The sequence below is a fragment of the Pinus tabuliformis genome, chromosome 1_2 (assembly GCF_031772625.1).
Source record: "Pinus tabuliformis cultivar Carrire ecotype Pingquan chromosome 1_2, CPIR1, whole genome shotgun sequence".
NCBI lineage: Eukaryota > Viridiplantae > Streptophyta > Pinopsida > Pinales > Pinaceae > Pinus > Pinus tabuliformis.
Window position 1 is genome coordinate 1,326,474,297 of NC_142298.1, and position 22,065 is coordinate 1,326,496,361.

At 35.0% G+C, this 22,065-nt stretch overlaps 1 non-coding gene across 1 annotated transcript; it reads left to right on the plus strand.

Moving 5' to 3' along the window:
* The first annotated feature begins 15,334 nt into the window (after positions 1-15,334).
* Positions 15,335-15,408, plus strand: TRNAI-AAU (transfer RNA isoleucine (anticodon AAU)). Its single transcript has one exon. It is a non-coding gene; the product is annotated as a tRNA-Ile (tRNA).
* The last annotated feature ends 6,657 nt before the right edge of the window (positions 15,409-22,065 follow it).

Sequence of the window (22,065 nt, forward strand, 5' to 3'; positions counted from 1 at the left end):
CAAAGCTAAATCATCAAGAGAGAGCCCTCTCTGAGTACAGATTGGCTAGATTCTGTACTTAAAAGTTGGTTTGTGGTTACCTCGGACCCCTTTCCTTCGTCTGACAACTTCAAGGAAAATATGAGTGATAACACTAACTAGCCAACAATTTTTGGTTTAGAGAATCAGATTAAATTAGGAACATTTCTTTAGATTCACTTAAATCTTCTCATAGTTTTAGGTTGAACATTCTTAGACAACAAAGAAAAAAAATCCCCCAAAACAACGACGTAAGAAAAGGTTAACTAAGCACATATAGTGCACCACACTTCATCAATTTACAAACCTCGATTGATAATTTATGCAAGCAATTTAGGACACTAAATTGACTAAACATTTTGGCACCGTTGCCAGGGAAGTGTAATTAGGTAACCTCATCTCTTACATCTAAAAAAAAATGATATGCGTAGAGAAAGAGACTCTAGGGGTAGATTCATAGCTAGAGGCAGGAGTTTAATTCCTACAACACCACTTACTCCACCAAGACTAAGAAGAGATACACCTCCATCTCAAACTCATATTCCACATTTTACTAGCCATAGACTTCCTGAAGTTTTAAGGTCAGAAATCCAATTAAGAGGATCTCCTACTTCATCCACTGAGGCAGTCCTAGAGGAAGAAAATCTTGGATCTCCAACAGAAAGAGTAACCTTTTTCACCTCTACAGGGGAACATATTTTAGCTGAAGAATTAGAAATTCCTAGTGGAGAGGAAGAAAGAGAACCCTTCTTCAATACACCATTGATAGAGGAACCAGAGGAAGAGAAATTAACCTTGCAGGTTGAATCTTATATTAGCTCTGAAGAATCTATAATGGCAGGAAGAGAAGGAGAAGAAGAAGTTATAAATGGAGAAAATTTACTATTTGGAGGAGGAAGAGGTGGAGGAAATAGGGAAGTTGATAATTCTTTTGGATTCCCTATAGTTGATGAAGATACAAATGCCACAATGAAAAATATCTCACCTTCTGTCCTCCCAAATTTCCATGGATTAAAAAGTGAAGATCTTGAAACCTTTTTATTTGAATTTGAAGTCTTGTGCAGAACTTATGATTATTTACAAGACTCTCAAAAACTTAAGTTGTTTCCTTCAACATTGAAAGGATCTGCTTTAAAATGGTTCATGGGGTTGCTCACTCAGTCTATTAGGACATGGAATGACATGAAGAAAGCATTTTTGGAAAGGTATTTGGATTATTGCAGGCCTATCAATCACAAGGATGAAGTGTTTAAAATGATGCAAAAAGAGGATGAAAATTTGGAGGATTTAATTGAAAGATTCAACTATAACATAAAAAGAGAAAAAATGGAGAACTTAGATCAGGATACTTTAAAAGCTCTTTTATTAAAAGCCATTAGAGATGAGTGGATAGACATCCTTAATATGATGGGGAAGGGAGATATCTCTCAACTTCCATTAAATGACATTGGAGAATTATGTATTCATCTCTCAAGAGGAAAAGCCAAAACTGGGAAAGGTCCAAGAGATCCTTCTCTTACTAGAGTGAATAAATCTGCAACTGGATCAATGAGTAGGGCAGAAATTGGAAACATGCTTGATGAATTTAAAACAAATATTTTAGGGAGCCTTAGTGAATAGATAGATACCCTTAAGATACAAAACAAGCAGAAATCCGAGACTGATGCTTTAGCTATTTTCTGTCCCAAACGCAGAAAGAAGCATGCTTTAAGAGAATGCCTTTTGTATGCAAAAATTATAGAGACTTGTGTGACTTGTTCAGAAAACCATGAGACCAATAGTTGTCCTTCAATTCCTGGTCTTAAGGCTATTTTTCAAGAAGAAAAAAATTCAAATCCAACAGAATCTCTTTGCTTTATCTCTAGAAGACCTTGGCAGGGGCCACAAACCCAGGGTTTTAACAACCAAATGTATAATCAGCCCCCACCAAATTGGAATTCTTGGTAGCAACCTTGGCCTCAACTGCAATCTCAATCTCAATTTCAACCTTGGGCTCAAGGAATGCAAAACCCCTATGGAATATTCTCTCAATACTATCAATATCCTCCATCATATCCAAACTATCCTCCCCAACAAATTCCTCAACAAAATCAATAGCCCCAACTTCAAAACCAAAATTCTCAACTTTCACTACCATTCCCACAGAGACCAAATCAGCTACCTGCCCAACCATTACCAAAATCCAACAATAAAATCCTCAGAATACCTATATGGTGGAAGGACATCAATTTCCAACCTATATGATCACTCCTCTAGATCTCAATGATGTCCAACTAAGATCTAGGAGGATATTAGAAAAGAAAAAGCCTTCTGTAGTTATTCAAGAACAAGACAATTCTGAGGAAGATTCTCTACAGCCAAATAAAAGTTTTGGAGAAGGAACATCTCTTCAAAACCAAAACACTGAAAATGAAAAACAAAAAGAACCAATAAACTCAACTCCTATCATAGAGCAACCATCAGTATCTACTTCTACACCTCCTTTTCTTGAAAGATTACAAGTTGATAGAGGGGTAGAAAAGCATATTATGTTGCCTAATTATGATTTTCTAGATGAATTGAAAAATGTCTGTATCAAAATCCCTTTGTTACAAGCCATTAAGGAAATTCCAATTTTAGCTAAAACAATAAAGGAGTTGAGCATGAAGAAACCAGGAAGAAAGATAAAAGAAGTAAAAAGAATTCAACTTGTAGGAAAAATAGCAGACATAATGATGGGAAAAATTGCCATACAAAAATATTTAGATCCAGGAAGTCCAGTTGTAAAAACACATATCAATGGAGTTGAAATTTCGAATACATTGATTGATTTAGGAGCAACAATAAACATCATGAGAAAACAAACCATGGAACAACTCAAGCTTCCTAATCTTCTTTATACACCTACATTACTGCAATTGGTAGATAGATCTGTAATCAAACCAGATGGTGTGTTAGAAGACATTTCAGTGTCCTTAGACTCTTGGAAGTACCCTGTTGATTTTATGATCTTAACCCTAAGAACAATCTAGGAGGACATATACTTATATTAGGAAGACCTTGCTTGGCTACAGCTAATGCTTTCATTATATGTAGATCTGGTGATATGTATATCTCTGATGGTAACTCAACTAAGAAATTCACTCTATATCCTCCAGCAAGAACAATCACAAAGATAGATGATAAAGAATGGATTGATGATGAAAATGATATTCAACCTCTCTTTACTATTTCAACCATTAGTGAAGATAGTCAAATCTTAAATACAATGGAAAATTTTGAATCATCTCCAGAATATGAACATGATCAATTTCAAGAAAAATCTAATATTGAATATTTGTCATCTAGGCAGATGTCTCTTTATTCTATGGAAGAATTTGGTAGCTCTACAGTTGAAATATTTCCAGGAAAAACATTGAACATAAACAATAAATTGGAAAAATTACAACAAGAAAAGCTAATCAAAACACTACAACAACATTCTTTTGCATATGCATGGGAATACATTGGCATGAAAGGAATTAGTCCTAAGACTTGTATACATCACATCTACATTGAGGAAAATTGTAAACCTATTAGACAACCTCAAAGAAGGATGAACCCCAATCTTAGGGAAATAGTGAAGGAGGAGTTGCAAAAATTGTTGAATGTAAACTTCATTTACCCAATTTCAGATAGCCAGTGGGTTTCCCCTCTAGTGATTGTTCCTAAAAAGAATGGTAAATGGAGGGTATGCATTGATTATCAAGAATTGAATAAAGCTACCCTAAAAGATCATTTTCCTCTTCCCTTTATAGATCAAGTGTTAGATACATTAGCATGTAAGAAGTATTTCTCATTCCTGGATGGTTTTAGTGGTTACAATAAAATTCAGGTAGCACCTAAAGATCAAGATAAAACCACATTCACCTATCCATGGGGAACTTATGCCTACCGAGTACTTCCTTTTGGATTGTGCAATGCACCTGCAACATTCCAAAGGGCAGTACTAGGAATTTTTTCTGATCTAATACATGATTGTGTAGAGGTGTATATGGATGACTTCATAGTTTATGGGAATACATTTGAAGAAGCTTTAGAAAATTTGGAAAAGGTTCTTAAAATATGTAAGGAAGAAAACCTTTCACTAAGCCATGAAAAATGTTTTATGATGTTTACAGAAGGGATTGTTTTAGGACATCACATTTCAGGAGATGGAATTAAAGTTGATAAATCTAAAGTTGAAGTCATCTCTAAACTACCAATTCCAAATTGTCAAAAGGATGTTAGAAGTTTTCTAGGATTCACAGGATACTATAGAAGATTTATAGAAAATTTCACTAAACTAGCATCCCCACTCTTCAAATTACTCACCAAAGATTGTGAATTCAATTGGAATCCTGATTGCCAGTTGGCATTTGAGACTTTAAAAGAAAAAATTTCTGAAGCACCCATCCTAAGAGGTCCAAATTGGAAACTACCCTTTCACATTTCAACAGATGCTTCAGATACAGCTCTGGGAGTTGTATTAGGACAAAAATATGTGATCCCCTACGCCATCTATTACACAAGCAAGAATTTGACTCCCACTGAGTTAAATTACACTGTAACTGAAAAGGAATTCTTAGTTGTTGTTCATGCTATCAACAAATTCAGACATTACATAACAAGCTATGAAACCTTTGTTCATACAGACCACTCTGCAATTAGGTACTTAATGAATAAATCTATTACTAATGGCAGAGTTACAAGATGGCTATTACTCTTGCAAGAATTCAACATCATTGTTCTAGATAGACCTAGAAAACAAAACACAATTGCTGATTTCTTGTCTAGAATTCAAAATATCAAAGATGACACTCTAGTTGAAGATAAATTTCCCAATGAATATCTTTTTGCAGTAACTACTCAAACCCCTGGGTTTGTAGATATCACCAATTACTTAGTCATAGGAAAATTACCTTCACATTTGTTTCCTAGGGAGAAAAGAAAAATCATTCAAATAAGTGCAAGATACTCATGGATTACTAATGAATTGTATAAAACAGGTCCATATCTCATGATCAAAAGATGTGTTCGAGAAGATGAAATGCCTGAAATTCTTAAGGCATGTCATGATGAACCTTGTGGTGGACACTTTTTCGCCTAATTCTTCATTTGACACCTGGAACCTGCCAAACCATGAGAGTAGCTACAAAATCCATAGTTAGCTGCAGAATAGGCTGCGTTCTGTAGCTAAATTGCAAAAATCTACTCAAATAGCAAGAACATGAAAATATAATATGGCAATCATTTTAATGCTTTCCTTAAGACAAAACTTAGCATTTATCATTGATTGGGGTCTGTAATCTTATGAGAAAGTGAGGGAAAAAGGTGAGAAAAACTGTCAAGGAGAGGGTAATTTTGAGGTTCAACACTTCTTCCACTTGTTGGTTTGATTTTCATCACTTACAGGTGCATCTACTATAATTTTGTATGATTACTTGAAGGGGTATACGTCTGTTACACTAAAAATTAGTGATATTCCTATGTTCATAGGGAGTTCTAATTCTTAAGTATTGGAAGAAAATTTCCTTAAAATTTTACATGGACCAATTTCCTTGAGCTTAAATTTATTGTATGTCCCTACAAGAAACCTTTCATTTCCCAAATATGTCATAACTAGGTTGTAACCCTCAAAGTCCAATTTCTTCTTTTTATGTCTACTCTCTATTTGTATGTGTTGTTGTTCTCCTGGAATTATTTCTTAACCCTTTCTTGTAACTCTTGCATACTCACTGCAAATTCTTCATCATCTATACTCTTCAGTTCCTACTTTCCCAAATTTCTTAGTTGATACACCCCCTTGGGGTGTATTCTATACAAGATATGAAATGGATTCATTCATGTGTTTATGTTAGGTGAGTTGTTGTAGGGAAAATCATATTAAGTAAGCACTTGATCCCACCGCTTAAGATGCTCACATACCAAACTTCTCAACATGTTTCCCAAACTTCTATTCACCACCTCTATTTTTCCATTTGTTTATGGGTGGTAAGTTGAACTTTAATTTAAATTGGTGCCTAATTTCTTCCACAAGGTTCTTCACAAATGACCTACAAACCTTGTATGATGGTTCAAAACAATAGTTCTAGGAAAACCATGCCATCTTACAACTTCTTAAAAAAATAAATTTGCAACACCAATTGTATTAGTGGTTTTTGTACAATGTATAAATGAGTCATTTTAGAAAACCTATCCACAACCACAAAATATAATGATTACCTCTTTGTATTCAAGGTAATCCAAAAAAAAATCCATGCTATCAGAATCCCAATGTCTGCTTGGAATGGGAAGTGGATGGTATAGTCTTGTATTTTAACTTCATCCCTTGGCATGTTGGAACACTCTACATTTTTCAATAAATATTTTTACTTTAGCTTGCATATCTGGCAAAAAATAAAAGGAATTTAACAAAGCAAAGGTTGTTATAAATCCCAAAGTGTTTTGATAGTCCTAAACTATGATTATCCTTTATCAAATTATTTCTCATGGAGCATTTGGCTATGCACATCTTATTGTCTTTGACATGTTGGAATCATTATTATCATTACACCAAAACCCATAGGTGTTAATAAATGAATGCATCGCCAGAGTTAACAAATCCTCGAGAGATGTTTAAGCACATGTTGTGAAACACGCAGGGAGTGTTGGATTATGCAATGCCTAACTATAGCCCCCCAACATGAGCTAGGGGTGTTTCGAACTCAAGGCCTTTGGCTTTGATACCACTTGTTGGAATAATGATTGCAATTACACCAACACCCGCAAATGTTACTAAATAGATGCATTTCCAGAGTTAACAAATCCTTAAGACGTGATTAAGCACATGTCACAAAACAAAAGGGTAGCACTAGATTATCCAATGCCCAACATGAACAACAAACCTTATTGAATCATATAGCTTGACCATTGAGTTTTGTTTACACTGGATGTATTCTCACAAGATGCATATGTTTCCTTTAAATCTACATCATTCATGTACATCTCCTTTAGTTTATCAAATCCTAAAACATTCACTTGAAATTCTTGTAGAATTAAATTAATTATACTTAAGGCATCAACTAGTCTATTTGATGAACCACTAGTATGTTTTATCACAAAAGTAAATTTATGTAGAAATTCAATCCATTTTACATGCCTATGATTTAACTTTGGTTGGTTATTAGTAAATTGTAGAGCATGGTTATCAATGTGTAAACAAATTCCTTAGGTACAAGATAATGTCTCCATTTCTTCAAAGCCTGAACTATAGCATAAAATTATTTATCATAGGAAGAGTACCTTTGTTTTTCTTCATTTAATTTCTCACTGAAATAAACAATTGGTTGCTCTTCCTCACTTGAAATTACTCCAATAGAAACTCTAGTCGCCTATGTTTCATCCAGAAAAAAAAAAAATAAATAAATAAATAAAAATAAATAAATAAATAAATATAAATAAATAAATAAATAAAAATAAAAAATAAAAATAAATAAAAATAAATAAATAAATTGAAGTTTGGTAGGGCCAAAATAAGTTGCTCTATAATATTTTGCTTCAAAAACTTAAAATCTATGCCTACTGCTACATTCCATTTGAATGGTTGGTTACTTTCTTTAATGTCTTACATAATGGGTGCGCAAAGGCTGTTAAAATTCTTAATAAATTTTCTATAAAAAAATTTGAGTCCATGGAAACTTCTTACTTCAAAAATATTCTTTGGAATTTCCACTCAATAATTGATTTAACCTTTTTTGGATCCATTTTCATACCATCTTCAGATTTGACAAAGCCTAAATATATACTAATCCCCTTTTCATAAAAGTACACTTCTTCAAATTAATCAACAACTTATCGTGTTGCAGAGTTTTTAAAACTATCTTGAGATGTCTCCAATGATATTCCTTTATTTGAATGTATAGTAAATTTCCATCCAAATAAACAATGACAAACTTACATGTGACTCCTTTAAGACCTCCTTCTTTACTCTACTATGGGGAGTTCCTTCACCTCTCATTATGCTTTGTGGAGTATCATCACCTCTGCTTCTTGGGGTACTTTGAGTAGTTGAAGTGTCCATGTTGCTTGTATCTTCATCTTACACCTTTTCAATAACTTCTTCTTTGACTCATTTTCTTCAGGTAGAGGCCACACATCATGACCATCCTCTTTTCTTCTTTCATCTACAAATTCATTAAATGAAGCATATTTGTTTGCAAATTTTTTATGAGTGATCAGATCAAACATTTTATAAGCTTTATAATTTGTATAATAAATGACAAAAATACATTTGATTGCTTTGGACTCCAATTTTCTTCTCTTTCCTTTGGGAATGTGTGAAAATGTAGTACTCCAAAAAATTCAAAGATATTTGACTTTAGGTTTAAAACCATAATAAAATTGAAATGGTTCCTATGTTCCAAGAATTTAGTTGGACTTGTGTTTTTGAGATATACAAGTATTGATCACTTCTTCCCAAAAACCATTAGATAAACCTTTACCTTTGATCATACTTAGAGCATATTCAACTAACATTTTATTTGTTCTCTTAGCTACTTCACTTTGCTAAGGTGTATGTGGCACTATACATTGTTGCATTATTCCATTAGCTTTGCAATACTTGATGAAAGTTCTTGATGTATATTCTCTTCCTTAGTTGGGTAAGTAGGGTAAGTTGCAAGCCCAGTAACTCGAGTTGGTTGGGTTTCCTTACTGTTATTAGGATTAGGAACGAGTTATGTAGATAGTTGTGGTCGAGGAGGGGATGATGCAGATAGCTATATGTGTGGAGAGGGAAGATGTTTTCCGGGAGGTTGTATTACAACTTGTTGAGGGCATTCAAAAGAGGGATTTTTCCACCCTTGTTTCCAAAGTTGTTTTGGGGGTGAAGGAGCCACCCATGGTTGGGAAATAAAGCACCATGTAGGAGAAGGATATTTCATAGAAGAATTAATCCAATATGAATTAGAATATTAAGATTAGTATTAATATTAAGAATGTTTACTTCATTTGACTCCAATTGTTGATGCTACCCTTGTTGAGACTCATGAACCATGTAAAACAATGTTCTTGAGTGTGGTGGGAAATCAATTTTTGAGCATCTGTCACATAATCATAACTCCCGTAGAGTATGTAAAATTTGAAGAGTAATTTTGTTGGGATCTACTTTGGATCGACCATAAAAGTTTGGCAATGCTAACTGAGGAATGCTCTTCATCTTAGTTTCCTCATCTAACTCAAGAATAATGAATTTAAAGGTGATTGTTTCTTCCTTAACTTTGTGGGCCATCTCTTCTCAGGGATTTTCTTATTCTTTTGAAGGTGCTTTAAGAGATTCCAAAAAAGTCAACTCTTCAGAGTGGAACATCTCATTGATTAGATCTTCAGAAAATAAAGTTTTTGTTTGGGCAAAGGATGAAGCTTGTACAACCTTGGGCTTATGGCTAGATACTTTAGGCTTCTTTTTCGCAAGAAAGATTTTTATGTGAGTCAAGTAGCTTGGTTGACTATGCCCCTTCTCCTTCTCATCTTAGTTCCCTCCTCTGAGTCAAGGATAGAGAATTTGAAGGTGGTTGCTTCTTCCTTAAATTTGTGGGCCATCTCCTCATGGGGCTTGTATTCTTCCTCTAAAGGTGCTTTAGGAGAGTCAAAAAAATCAACTCTTCAGAGTGGAACTTCTCACTAATTAGATCTTCAAAAAACAAAAGTTTTTGTTGGTGTAAAAGGATGAATCTTATGCAACCTTGGGTTTCTAACTATTTTTCATTATATATATATATATATATATATATAGAGAGAGAGAGAGAGAGAGAGAGAGAGAGAGAGAGAGAGAGAGAGAGAGAGAGAGAACCCTGAAAACCCAAAACACTTAAGCTATATAAATTTAATAACTCAAACCTATGGTTCCAATAATTTTTTACATTGAACAAAAATCCTAAAACATTCACTTGAAATTCTTGTAGAATTAAATTAATTCTACTTAAGGCATCAACTAGTCTATTTGATGAACCACTAGTATGTTTTATCACAAAAGTAAATTTCTGTAGAAATTCAATCCATTTTACATGCATGTGATTTAACTTTGGTTGGTTGTAAATAAATTGTAGAGCATGGTTATCAATTTGTAAACAAATTCCTTAGGCAAAAGATGATGTATCCATTTCTTAAAAGCTTGAACTATAGCATAAAATTATTTATCATAGGATGAGCACCTCTGTTTTTCTTCATTTAATTTCTCACTTAAATAAATAATTGGTTTCCCTTCCTGTCTTGAAATTACTCCAATAGAAACTCCACTCGCATATGTTTCACCCTGAATTTTTTTTTATTAAAGTCTAGTAGGGACAAAATAGGTTGATTTATAATATTTTGCTTCAAAAACTTAAAATCTATGCCTACTGCTACATTCAATTTCAATGGTTGGTTAATCTCTTTAATGGTTTCCACAATGGGTGTGCAAAGGCTGCTACAATTCTTAATAATTTTTCTATAAAATCTTTTGAGGCCATGGAAACTTCTTACTTCAAAAATATTCTTTGGAATATGCCACTCAATAATTGCTTTAACCTTTTCTGGATCCATTTTCAGACCATCTTCAGAAATAACAAAGCCTGAGTATATATTGATTCCTTTTTCATAAAAGTACACTTCTTCAAATTAATCAACAACTTGTCGTGTTGCAGAGTTTTTAAAACTATCTTGAGATGTCTCCAATCCTCTTCTTTTATTTGAATGTATACTGAAATTCTATCCAAATAAACAATGATGAACTTACATGTGAATCCTTTAAGACCTCATTCTTTACTCTGCTATGGGGAGTTCCTTCATCTCTCCTTATGCTTTGTGGAGTATCATCATCTCTACTTCTTGGGGTACTTTGAGTAGTTGAAGTGTCCATGCTACTTGTATATTCATCTTGCACCTTTTCAATAACTTCTTCTTTGACTCATTTTCTTTGGGTAGAGGCCACACATCATGCCCATCCTCTTTTCTTCTTTCATCTACAAATTCATTAAATGAAACATATTTGTTTGCAAACAATTTATGAGTGATCAGATCAAACATTTTATAAGCTTTATAATTTGTATAATAAATGAAAAAAATACATTTGATTGCTTTGGCATCCAATTTTCTTCTCTTTCCTTTGGGAATGTGTGAAAATGAAGTACTCCAAAAAATTCTAAGATATTTGACTTCAGGTTTAAAACCATAATTAACTTCAAATTGTTCCTATGTTCCAGGAATTTAGTTGGACTTATGTTTTTGAGATATACAAGTATTGATCGCTTCTTCCCAAAAACCATTAGATAAACCTTTACCTTTGATCATACTTAGAGCATATTCAACTAACATTTTATTTGTTCTCTTAGCTATTTCACTTTGCTAAGGTGTATGTGGCACTTTATACCGTTGAATAATTCCATTGGCTTTACAATACTTGATGAAAGTTCTTGATTTATATTCTCTTCCTTGATATAATCTAAGAATTTTAATGTATTTGCCTATTTGTTTTTCAACCATATTCTTGAATTCTTTAAAGTACTCAAATATATCACTTTTCTTCATGTTAAAATACACTCAAGTATATATAGTACTATCATAAATAAAGATAATAAAATAATATGCAAGACCTTGTTTGCATAGGACCACATACATCATTATGTATTAATTCAAGAATTTCAATTTTTCCTTCTTTTTATATGTGTATTCCCTATGTTGGTTACCCAGATCACATCCTTCATATTCAATATGTTCATACTTAATATTTGGAAGATGCTTTACCATATCTTTCTTTTGAAGGAAAATTAAATCATTATGATTCAAATTTCCATATCTTTGATACCATAACTCTTCATTTAACATGAATGCATAAGTCAATGCTTGATGACTTCTCCTTTCTACATCAACCATATATAGCCCTCCAACTCTTACTCCTATTGCTATAACTTTGTAGTGATCCTGTATATCCTTCACTACACATAGACATCATAAATTCAACCTTTAAACCTCAATATACTATATTGGACATTGAAATTGTTATCGTTTAAAAGTTTTCCTTAGCTGTGGAAGGAAACTTGTTGAGGAAATATTCAAACCGCTTTAGCTTGAAAGTTGGCCCTTAAATATAGAGAGGGATTTCTCCTTAACTCAACTAATTAGGATTACAGTAGCAGCAGGTCACTAAGCTCATTGGCCAGATTTTACTTGTAACAAATGAATGTGGTTGGGAAAGGAAAGGGAAAGACGCCTGGTGGAGATGTAGGTTAGAATATCAATCATACATCTTTAAGACTGGTTTTATGAGACATTACTTTCCAAAGGAAAGATATATAGTATTCCGCTAGACACAAAATTGTTGCAATATGTTGATTAGAAGAAATAACACTTCAATTAAAACATAACATTATCAACAATGAATTATGTTATAATATCAGAAAGACATGGAGAAATATCTGAATGCGATAGAGAAAAGCATCAAAGATGAATTTTATTCTGATGAATTAGAGCATCATAAGATGAATTCTAATTCCATATACATTCATTCAGATACAGAGGAAATGAAAAATATGAAATACTGAGCAAGAAACACATACACTAAGAGACAAACCGTGAAAATATCATAAAATGAATATTTGGAGTAATGAATCAAGTACTTTTGCTTGAATTGCTTTGATTAATATCAAATAAAAATTTGCACAATAAAATTCTCAGGCTTTTCCAAAATCCAACCCTTAGTTCCTTTTCATAAACAAATTTATAGAAAAAGTACAAAAGTTGAAACCCTGACCTTTAGGGAAACTTTAATTACAAATTATCTAAACTATCAAACATATTATGAAGTTCCAAAAGGAGTAGATCTAAAAACCTCCTCATCCATATTTATTTTATTTTTTGAGATTATCAAGGAGATGGTAATATTTGATCCCCGATTCGAATTGATGAGGTGGTTCATAACCAACCATCTATGAGTTTTTTCTGGCGAATTCCTGAAAAATAGGGTCCAAATATGTCTTTGTATCTTCCAAACCGTGATAGTTTTGTGTTGTAGCGGCCGCAACACCCTCCAAAATTTTGGTCTGCATCCAATTTTGAAGTCTTCCTTGGGTTTTCCCTTGATTTTTGCAAGCACTCGGGCTCATCCCATGAACTCGTGTTTGGTCTTTACACCCTCCTCGCCTGATCGTTCGTCGTACATCTTTTAGCATGTTGGTCACAGTGTCATGCTTACAGCCATGTTCCGGCTATGTTCACGATCGTCTTCGTGTGTACAAGTTGTATTCACTATATAAGCATCTGTTGCACTCACACATGAAGTTGTATGTAATGTCGCGCAAGTGTCGTCACGGTCGTTCAATGATCTATCACAAGTGTCACGCTCGTCACCTGCACACGTTGGTCAGTCACAATTAGCATGTTGTCTTGTTGGTTTGAGGTGTCTTATCATCAAGTCATGTCGAGTGTGTGTTTGCAAGGTCATGTATGCACAAGTTCACTTGCTCACACACATAGAACACATATTTCATTACATTTGGAAGTATTCTATTACAAGGCCTCCAACAACATTCAATTTTTTTGTAAATTGCCATATTAACTTGATTCAACATTAAAATAATTTGCAAGTAATTTCTAACTAATTAGAGATCATGAATAGGTAAAACAAGGGTTTGTTATGTATAATAGTATCAATACACAATAGGAGTGTGAAATCAAACTCTTAGAAGAAATTGATTTAAGTTAAATCATATTAGTATGTCAAACATCCAATAAAGATATTATAGTTATGGATAACATGCTAGATTTATCGATGTTTAAATTTTAAGTGGAATGACGAGTTTATAGTTGGAAGGACAAATGTTATGGATACAACAAAGAGTTCTTTGAAGTTCAAACCAAGGAAAGCATGTGATAGTGCTTATGGAAGTCGTGTGGCAGTAATAGAGGTTAGGTGATTGTGGACAAATGAAGGTAAAATCATGTGAGTTGTTTGAAATAAAAGCATACTGATGACCATATTGTAATGTGTTCCACATCTTACAATTGTAGCAAGGCTATGATGTCAAGTGTTTTTTTTGATATAGTGGTCCTTGTAAATTTTTAAGCTCGTACCCGATATCTCCATGCGATGGAGTATGTACTTGTATCTATGTATGTAACATGTAAATGGCATCTCACTGTAAGACTTGGATAGACATGCATACCCCTTTGTCATGTGTCCTTGATGACTTGGATAACTTCTCTAGTATAGTGCAGTAACCTCTATTAGGGTGTTCTTTAACACTTGAAAAAGTGGGTTATGTGTTGGTTGGATGTTCTATGAGTGGAACATATTGATTGTTGACTTTGGAAGGTGAAGTTTTATATTCAGGGGGAGTTAATTAACAAGTGATTGAACCATGTATACAAAGGGATATCCTACTAGACCAAAAGTTGCAGCAATTAGGTACTCATGCATTCTAATGGATGATTGTTCTTTTATATGGACATCGACAATTTGGCAATGTTTGCATGATTGGTATGTGAGATGATAGTATCAGGATGGAACAGTTATGGACATTGATATTGAGGAGGTTCTTCTAGTCATAGCAAGGCATTTATTGCATAGAGGAAGATGTTGAAGACCTAAATGGGTGAAGATTAAGACAAGTAGTCCTTAAGGGTGTGTGTTGGAGTGTTAGTCTTAGGTGCGATCAAATTTGTGGTTGTTTTTATTATTGGTCATGATTAGGTAGAGTTAACTCTTTACATAGAGAGTATGCTCTTAGTTTCTAGGAGTTTGTTAGATTTGATTGGATTTGAGAGATCTTTTCCATTAATTAGCTTTTTAGATTGGTATATGGTTGAGATACTCCCTCAACATATATATTATGTGTCTAAGATAATTTATCTTGTATTTATGGTAGTACTCATCCATGGATTAATAAAATGTCTAACATAATATATAGTTTGTGTAATGTGTACTCTCCTATTCTAAGATTGACACTTTGAACAGTTTATTTTCAACCATTAATTAATGTAGTTATATTATTAATTTTCAAATGACAATAACGTTAAGAAAGCTGAATGTGAAATATCAAACCTCATGCGAATTTTAGTATCTACGCTCGTGGAGACCCTTCTGTACGGATGTTTATGAATTAATTAATATTTAAAAGACTTTTGGCGTCCTCGTTGTATTTCAATTTGATGCTGATGGGTCCCGGATGACATCTACTACAGGAAAATTGAAAACGGGATTGAGAGAGTACAGTAATCACGTAATTAATGATATAAATTAAAGCAGATCGAATTTGCTAACACAAAATAATGCATTGACAACGAAACAAATCAGAATCGAACTGGCCTATTAGCTCAGTTGGTTAGAGCGTCGTGCTAATAACGCGAAGGTCGCAGGTTCGAGACCTGCATAGGCCAAGCTTTACTTTGTTTCGTTGTTGTCAACATGCTGTTTCCTTTTCGACGGGGAAGCTTCATTTCTTTTTGGTTATATTAAATTAGTAAATGTAAATTTTATCCCTTTTTTGGACACTATTATTATTCACAAAAGTCATCATAATTGGTTTCATTTCTTTTTGGTTATGTCATCATAATTGGTTTCATTTCTTTTTGGTTATGATTTATTAAATGTAAATTTATGCACTTTTTGAACACTATATTATTCACAAAACTCATCATAACTAAAATTCTCCTTTGCAAAGGTAATCAATTGTTGCGAAATTGGAACCAGGTCACTGAGACTTCAAGCCCACTTTAACCTTGAGCACAAGAAACTTTGTGAATTTTGAAAACAAAATATATGCAACAAAAGAATGTCTATACTATTAAGTACAAAGTGAGATGAAAATAAATCAACACAAACATTGTTGATCACCATTTCGACGTGCAGGTTATTCACCCATACTAATAAGAAGCTACCACGTGGCCTCGTTTAAAAGTATATAAAAAGCTTCATTTAGGATTTCTCCAAGGATTTACACTGGAAACAGTTGGCTCTCCAGCGAGTTCTTGGAACTGGAGAGGAGAGAGGTAACCCCCTTATTAATGTTTAGTGTTTTTACAACATCTTTACACTCATTACTTGGAAGTTAATAGCAATAAAATGATATTTTAATGTCCATGAGATTAAAAATAGTCTATGGGATTATTAGTTTCCTGCTTTTCGTCTTTTGCAATTCAATTCTTTTCTTGTTCAAATTGATGATGAGCTAGCCCAACTTTCCAACAATTTCTGCACTGAAAAGACAATGCCAAGAAATAGATGCTAACATATTCCCATAACTTTCTCTGATGTCTTTGAATGCATCACATTCCAAAATGAAATGTTTTTCCGATTCCACTGCCCCAGATGTGCAAAATGTACACACCCGTTCTTCCCAAGCTTCTTTAGGCCTTTTCCACCATCTTGTTTCACACCGAAGTTGATGCGAGTTGGTTCTTAATTGAGTAATAAGAACCTTTGCCCTCCACGGAATGCTAGCTCCAATGAACTCCTTTTATTGTAGATCACACATAAGGTTGAATTCCTCAATGTAGTACTTTTTCTTTCTATCCAACTCCTTTCCCCATACCCGTTTACGAAACTTCTCCAAAATAAAATCCTTTAGCTCTTTTCTATTTGTGGGACGGGCATTGAGGTAGATATTCCATTTTTGCATCCATATGTAGATTTGTTTCATCCATGTTTTCTTTCTTTCACTCATGCCTTCATTGAAAATAACATTAGGCCATCTACCTGCTCCCATTTGCTCAATTCTTTTTAGATATCTTATGAGCCGCACCATAGCAATTGCTTCGATGGGAGTTGGTCCTGTTTCACTCAACATTATCTCATAAGATACATATTTTTTTTTTTTTTTTTGAACTTGCTCATGATCAAGTGTTTTTAGATTTTCTCAACTTGTTTCTATTTTGAGACCGGGGTGCTGCTATCACAACCATATAGCATCATTGGACAAACTAGGAGTCCAAAAAAAGTTTTAGACGTTTTCCAATCCAATAACTTTGCCTCTCTACATCTGTTTTGAAGAGCATATAATGCTTTCCACCCTCCTAAAATTCTCTTCATTCTAAAGTCCTCCCAGTTAAGTTTGTTGTTGTAATCAATCCCGAGATACTTGTACTCATTTACTTCTTCAAGAATGTTGCCTTGAAAGAAGAATGTATGTTGGCTCTGCTTCCTTTTATTAGAGAAAATCATTATTTTGGTCTTGCTAGTATTGACTTGCATCCCCACTTCTCTACAAAAATGCTCAAGGGCCTACATGTGCATTTGCAATCCATGGGTCGATTTAGAAATCAATACGAGATCATCTGCATATAAAAGAACCTTTATCACAAACTCCCTCAACCGAACACCACTCTCCACCTTGTAGATTGATCTAGGTAGCTCCAGACATATGAAGAAGTCCAAGAGGGCTCAGAAATGGTCAAAATTCAAAGTGGTTAGATTGCTCTCGAACCAACACCAGATTGAAGTGTTCGTCTCCCTAATTCCAACGGTGCGAACGACACTCAAATCCGAGCTTGTATGAGGAAGATAGAGTCAATCAAAGTTGCAGTCAAAGCTGGGCAGTGGGTCAGGTTTAGGTGTCCTACAAATTCACCATCAACCGGCGTGGAAACTTAGCTACCGAGAGCGGGCAAAATTGTGCCCTCTTTAAATTGCCCAATATCCCTTATTTTCGAAAAATTTGAAAACAACCAATGGTTTTTATGAAAACAAAAAAATATATTAAAATAGGTGGCGGGCCATGACCCTCACCACCTCCATCAGACTTTACATAATATATATAAAACAAACAAATATTTTTGGGTTGGCGAGTAGCCACCCTGCCAAAACCCACAACCCAATATAATATGTTGTACAATGGGCGGGCCACCTCCGATGGACCCGACCCACACCCTCCTCCATGTGCCATATGTTAAGAGTTCCGGAGGCGGCGGGGCTTGAACCCGCCCGACCAGCCTGGATGGCCCGCCACCTAGGCACCTCCACTTAAATGCACCCCCACAATAGTTACAATCAAACCAACCAAACCATATTTTAATACAAAACAAAAAAACGACGCGTTTAAAAAAAGGTCACGATGATTTATCAAAATTGGGGTGGGTGAGTTTTGAACCCGACCCACCTCCATGTCATCTATCAGGAGTTACCAACGGCCCACGAGGGCCACACCTTGTTTGATCTGCCACCCAGACGGTATAAAAACACAATGTTTAGTGCAGCGAAGGGAGGAGGACCCGCGAGGCAGAGAGCCTGCCAACATTTTGGGAATTTGGAGGCAGAACCATGAGCCAAGGAGGGAGCGGACAGGCAGAACTGTGAAGTTATGGAACCGTGACACAGTTCCATGAGGAAGATTGATTTGCAAGCATTTCAAGACAGATTCTCAGGGAATATTCTCTTAATGCCGAAGATTCTTTGGGAGGTAATTTTTCTCATTGTCAAAATGTTATCAAGTTTACAGTCATTTTTCTCAGATTTTCGCAGGGAACGCAATGATGAGGTCAGATTCATATTTTGAGTAGTGGATTTGCAAATTCCCAGCAGAGGAGAATCTTTGAGAATCTTGAGGGAATCTTCCAGATTCCTTGGAGGCTGAAATTTCCCAAATCCAGAATGCAACCAACTTTATACTCATTCTTCTCAGAATTTCACAAGGCTCTCAATGGTGAGAACAGTTTTCCAATTTGAGTTGCAGATCTCCAGTCAACCCAGAGGAGGGAATCTTTGGAGAATCACGGGGGAATCTAAAATATTCCTACAAACCCAGATTTTTCGGTTTCAGAATTCGACAAATGGGTAGTCAATTTTACACCTCTTGACGACACAAAAAGTGGTGCAGTCAGTTTTTGTAGCCAAGCCTTCTATTTTTCGGCCATTTTTCAAATTGGAGTGACAGTGTCAAATTTCAGAGTGTGGACAATTGATTCTATACCATTTGACTCCACAATTTCGATGGTGCATTCAGATCTAGTAACTGAGTATTCTGTTCTTCAACCAACATCAGAGTTGAGGTATATAAAGTGTTGTTGTCATGTACTTCTTTGATCATTTGTTGTGAGATGTATTATGTTTTTTCGATTCCTACTTGATGTATGATGCAAAATCTTTGTGTCTATTTCATGTGAGATGTATTCATCATGGATTGTTATGTATGTTTTGATTGAGATCCCTTTGTTGCCATGATGGCGGGATACTCATTGTCACCATGTGTAAGATTATGTCATGTTGATAGGAGGTCTATTGTGAGTGATAGTTCCTGTAGTGGAACGTCTCATGGAGAGACTTTGCCACTCATGTAGAGGGCACATGTCCTTGTATGATAGAAAACATAGTCCATGTACATCTTCACCATTTCCAGCAATGAATGAAGTGGCCAACACCATCTTGACACCGGGCCCAAAGACGTAGTCCACACTAGACGAACTCCATTATCAATTTCTCTTGTTTATGATTTGTTGATCATCATTATGTTTCCATTTGCTTAAGCATGCATATATGTTCATTTATGCTCTTATAAAATGCAATTCTAACTACATCACGGAAGCAAAAGATCTTGGTTAAATTCAGAAGTTGAGTCAACTCGGATCAAGTTTGGTATCAAAGCAGTCTTCGCGTGGATGTGAATTGCAAGCGTGAACAATGGAATATGCAGCAATGGAGGATGACAAAGAGATGTACGAGGCCATGCTCAAAGTGTCCAAAAAGATGGACATAATGTATGAAGCTCTACAAGAAGAGACAGAGGAAAAGCAACAATTGCAGCTTTAGTTGCGAGCCATGGAAGAGGCCCTGGAAGAACTAAAGCACAACAACCAAAGTCTTCAAGCAGATAACGTTGAATTGAAGATGCTTCTACAAGAAGAGAAAGAGGAGAAACAAATGTTTCTACGACAGTTTCAAGATAAGGGCGAGACCTTGGAAAATCTGTAGTGTGACCCCTGTGAGGTAAAAAGTAATTCTCTGACTTCATGTATATTCCCTGATGATGATTTCGCTATTTTTGAAAATCATACCACAGGAATTGGATCCAAACTGCTGAAGAGAATGGGGTATGAAGGAAAAGGATTAGGCATTAATGGCCAAGGCATTGTCAACCCCATCAAAGTAGAGGAATTACCCCATCAGGCAGGACTTGGGTATGTCGGGAAGGAAGTTGGGGAATGCACCAAAATAGCAAACGAACCACCAACAACAGATGATGAGAAGCCCTCATCAATTCTTTCCAACTCGATAGTGGAGGTAAAAGATGTTGATTTCCCTTTAGTTTCATCTTCACATAGTATAATTTTTGTTGGAAATGTGGAGATACCAATTACAGGGACAAACCTGAGGCTCCTTACCAGGATGAGGTAGAAGGAAGAAGAAGAACATGGCATTAATGGCCAAGGCATTACTTAGCCATTGGAGGTTGTGCAGAGACCTCGATTTGCAAGCTTGGGATACACCAAAGGAGAATGCTCAAGGGTGTCAGATGCTTCCGAGACATTGTTGAAATCGTCGAGGAAAGAGAATGATGGGAACACATCACCATCATCCCATGGCAATGCACACTGCAGAGAAAGAGTTGAGGCAAGCTCTCATCGCCATAATTACACCAGAGACAACAAGGAAAGGTATAACAAGTCTCAATATTTGAATGTTCATTTCGATTACAATCATGTTGTTAATGATGGACATAAATCATGGCATCAAAAAACATGTACTTTTTGTGGTTTACATAACCATATATTTGCTAAGTGCTTGATCCGGATTTAAACAGGAACGCAACCAATTACAGAGATAACCATATACACAAAGATGCAACAGAAATAATACTTCATTTCATTAATGGAAAACACTGAAATATGCTTACAAACAGTAATGGAAATAAACCAGCTAGGGTGATGGTAGCTTATCTCTAAGAAGAGATGTGGTGGCTACATGCCTCTGAACTGTGTTACAATGAGGCTCGAAGGCCTATTTATTGTTGAGAAACAATGGAAAACCTTTCACATCCCGAAACCTAACCCTAGAAGATGAAACGCCAAATTGTGGGCCCCGTTTGGGTAAATTGGTACATCAATTTCCCGGGGTCATAACTTTGGCATACGATCTCCGTTTGACATGTACAATAGCTCGTTAGAAAGATCTATCCAAGCACTACCACTTTGGGAGGCAACATGGGTCCATGGACCCATGTTGCCCCAGATTTCCCAAAAAACATTGTTTAGGGCCTCAAAACGACTCCAGAAGTTCAGGACCTGAAAAACTGCTAAAAATAGTAAATTGTGCTACAATTAAGGAAACTGAAAATGCTGAGAGAAACAATGGTGGGGGTCCAGGTGGACTTGGCAGGTGGCCACCAATATCCACTCGGATCATTCCTCCCCATTGCGTTGAGTTCCTCCATGAGATGAGGAAACTTTTGCTAAACTTGGTCCCTGGTGAGCCACTTGCCCTGGTGAAGGAGTTGGTCTGCTTTGACAACTCGATACAGTTGGATATTCTGTTGGCGAGTGTTCTTAATCTAGGAATTTAGACTTCTGTGATCCATAACGTTTGTTTAGAAAAATCTTTGGCGAAATCACATAATTGATCATTTGTCGACGCGTTTCGAACCAACTAGTGTGGTTCATCGTCAGGACAAGTTGAAGATACAGATCCAGTATAGCGAGTTAAATAGTCCAAGCAGAGACTCCAACGGCTAAAAAGACTAACGGCTATTTTTCAACTTAAGGATCCAGTCAAACCCCTTTAACTAAATTAATATTAATATTCTTTATAATTATTATTATACTACTAGAGCTAAGTAAACTGGGTAAAAATTAACTAGATCAGAGGTTATTAATCTATTTATATATTTAATATATAATTATATATAATATTTTTCAATACCTAATATAATACTATATTTAATATTTAGTTTTTAAATTATTAGAAAACTATAATTTTTACTAAAAATTGAATTAGATCAATGGTTAGTTATCAAAACTAAACCATTTATTTATTTAAAATATTAATTATATATATATATATATATATATATATATATATAAAAGTATATATATAAATTAATATATTAC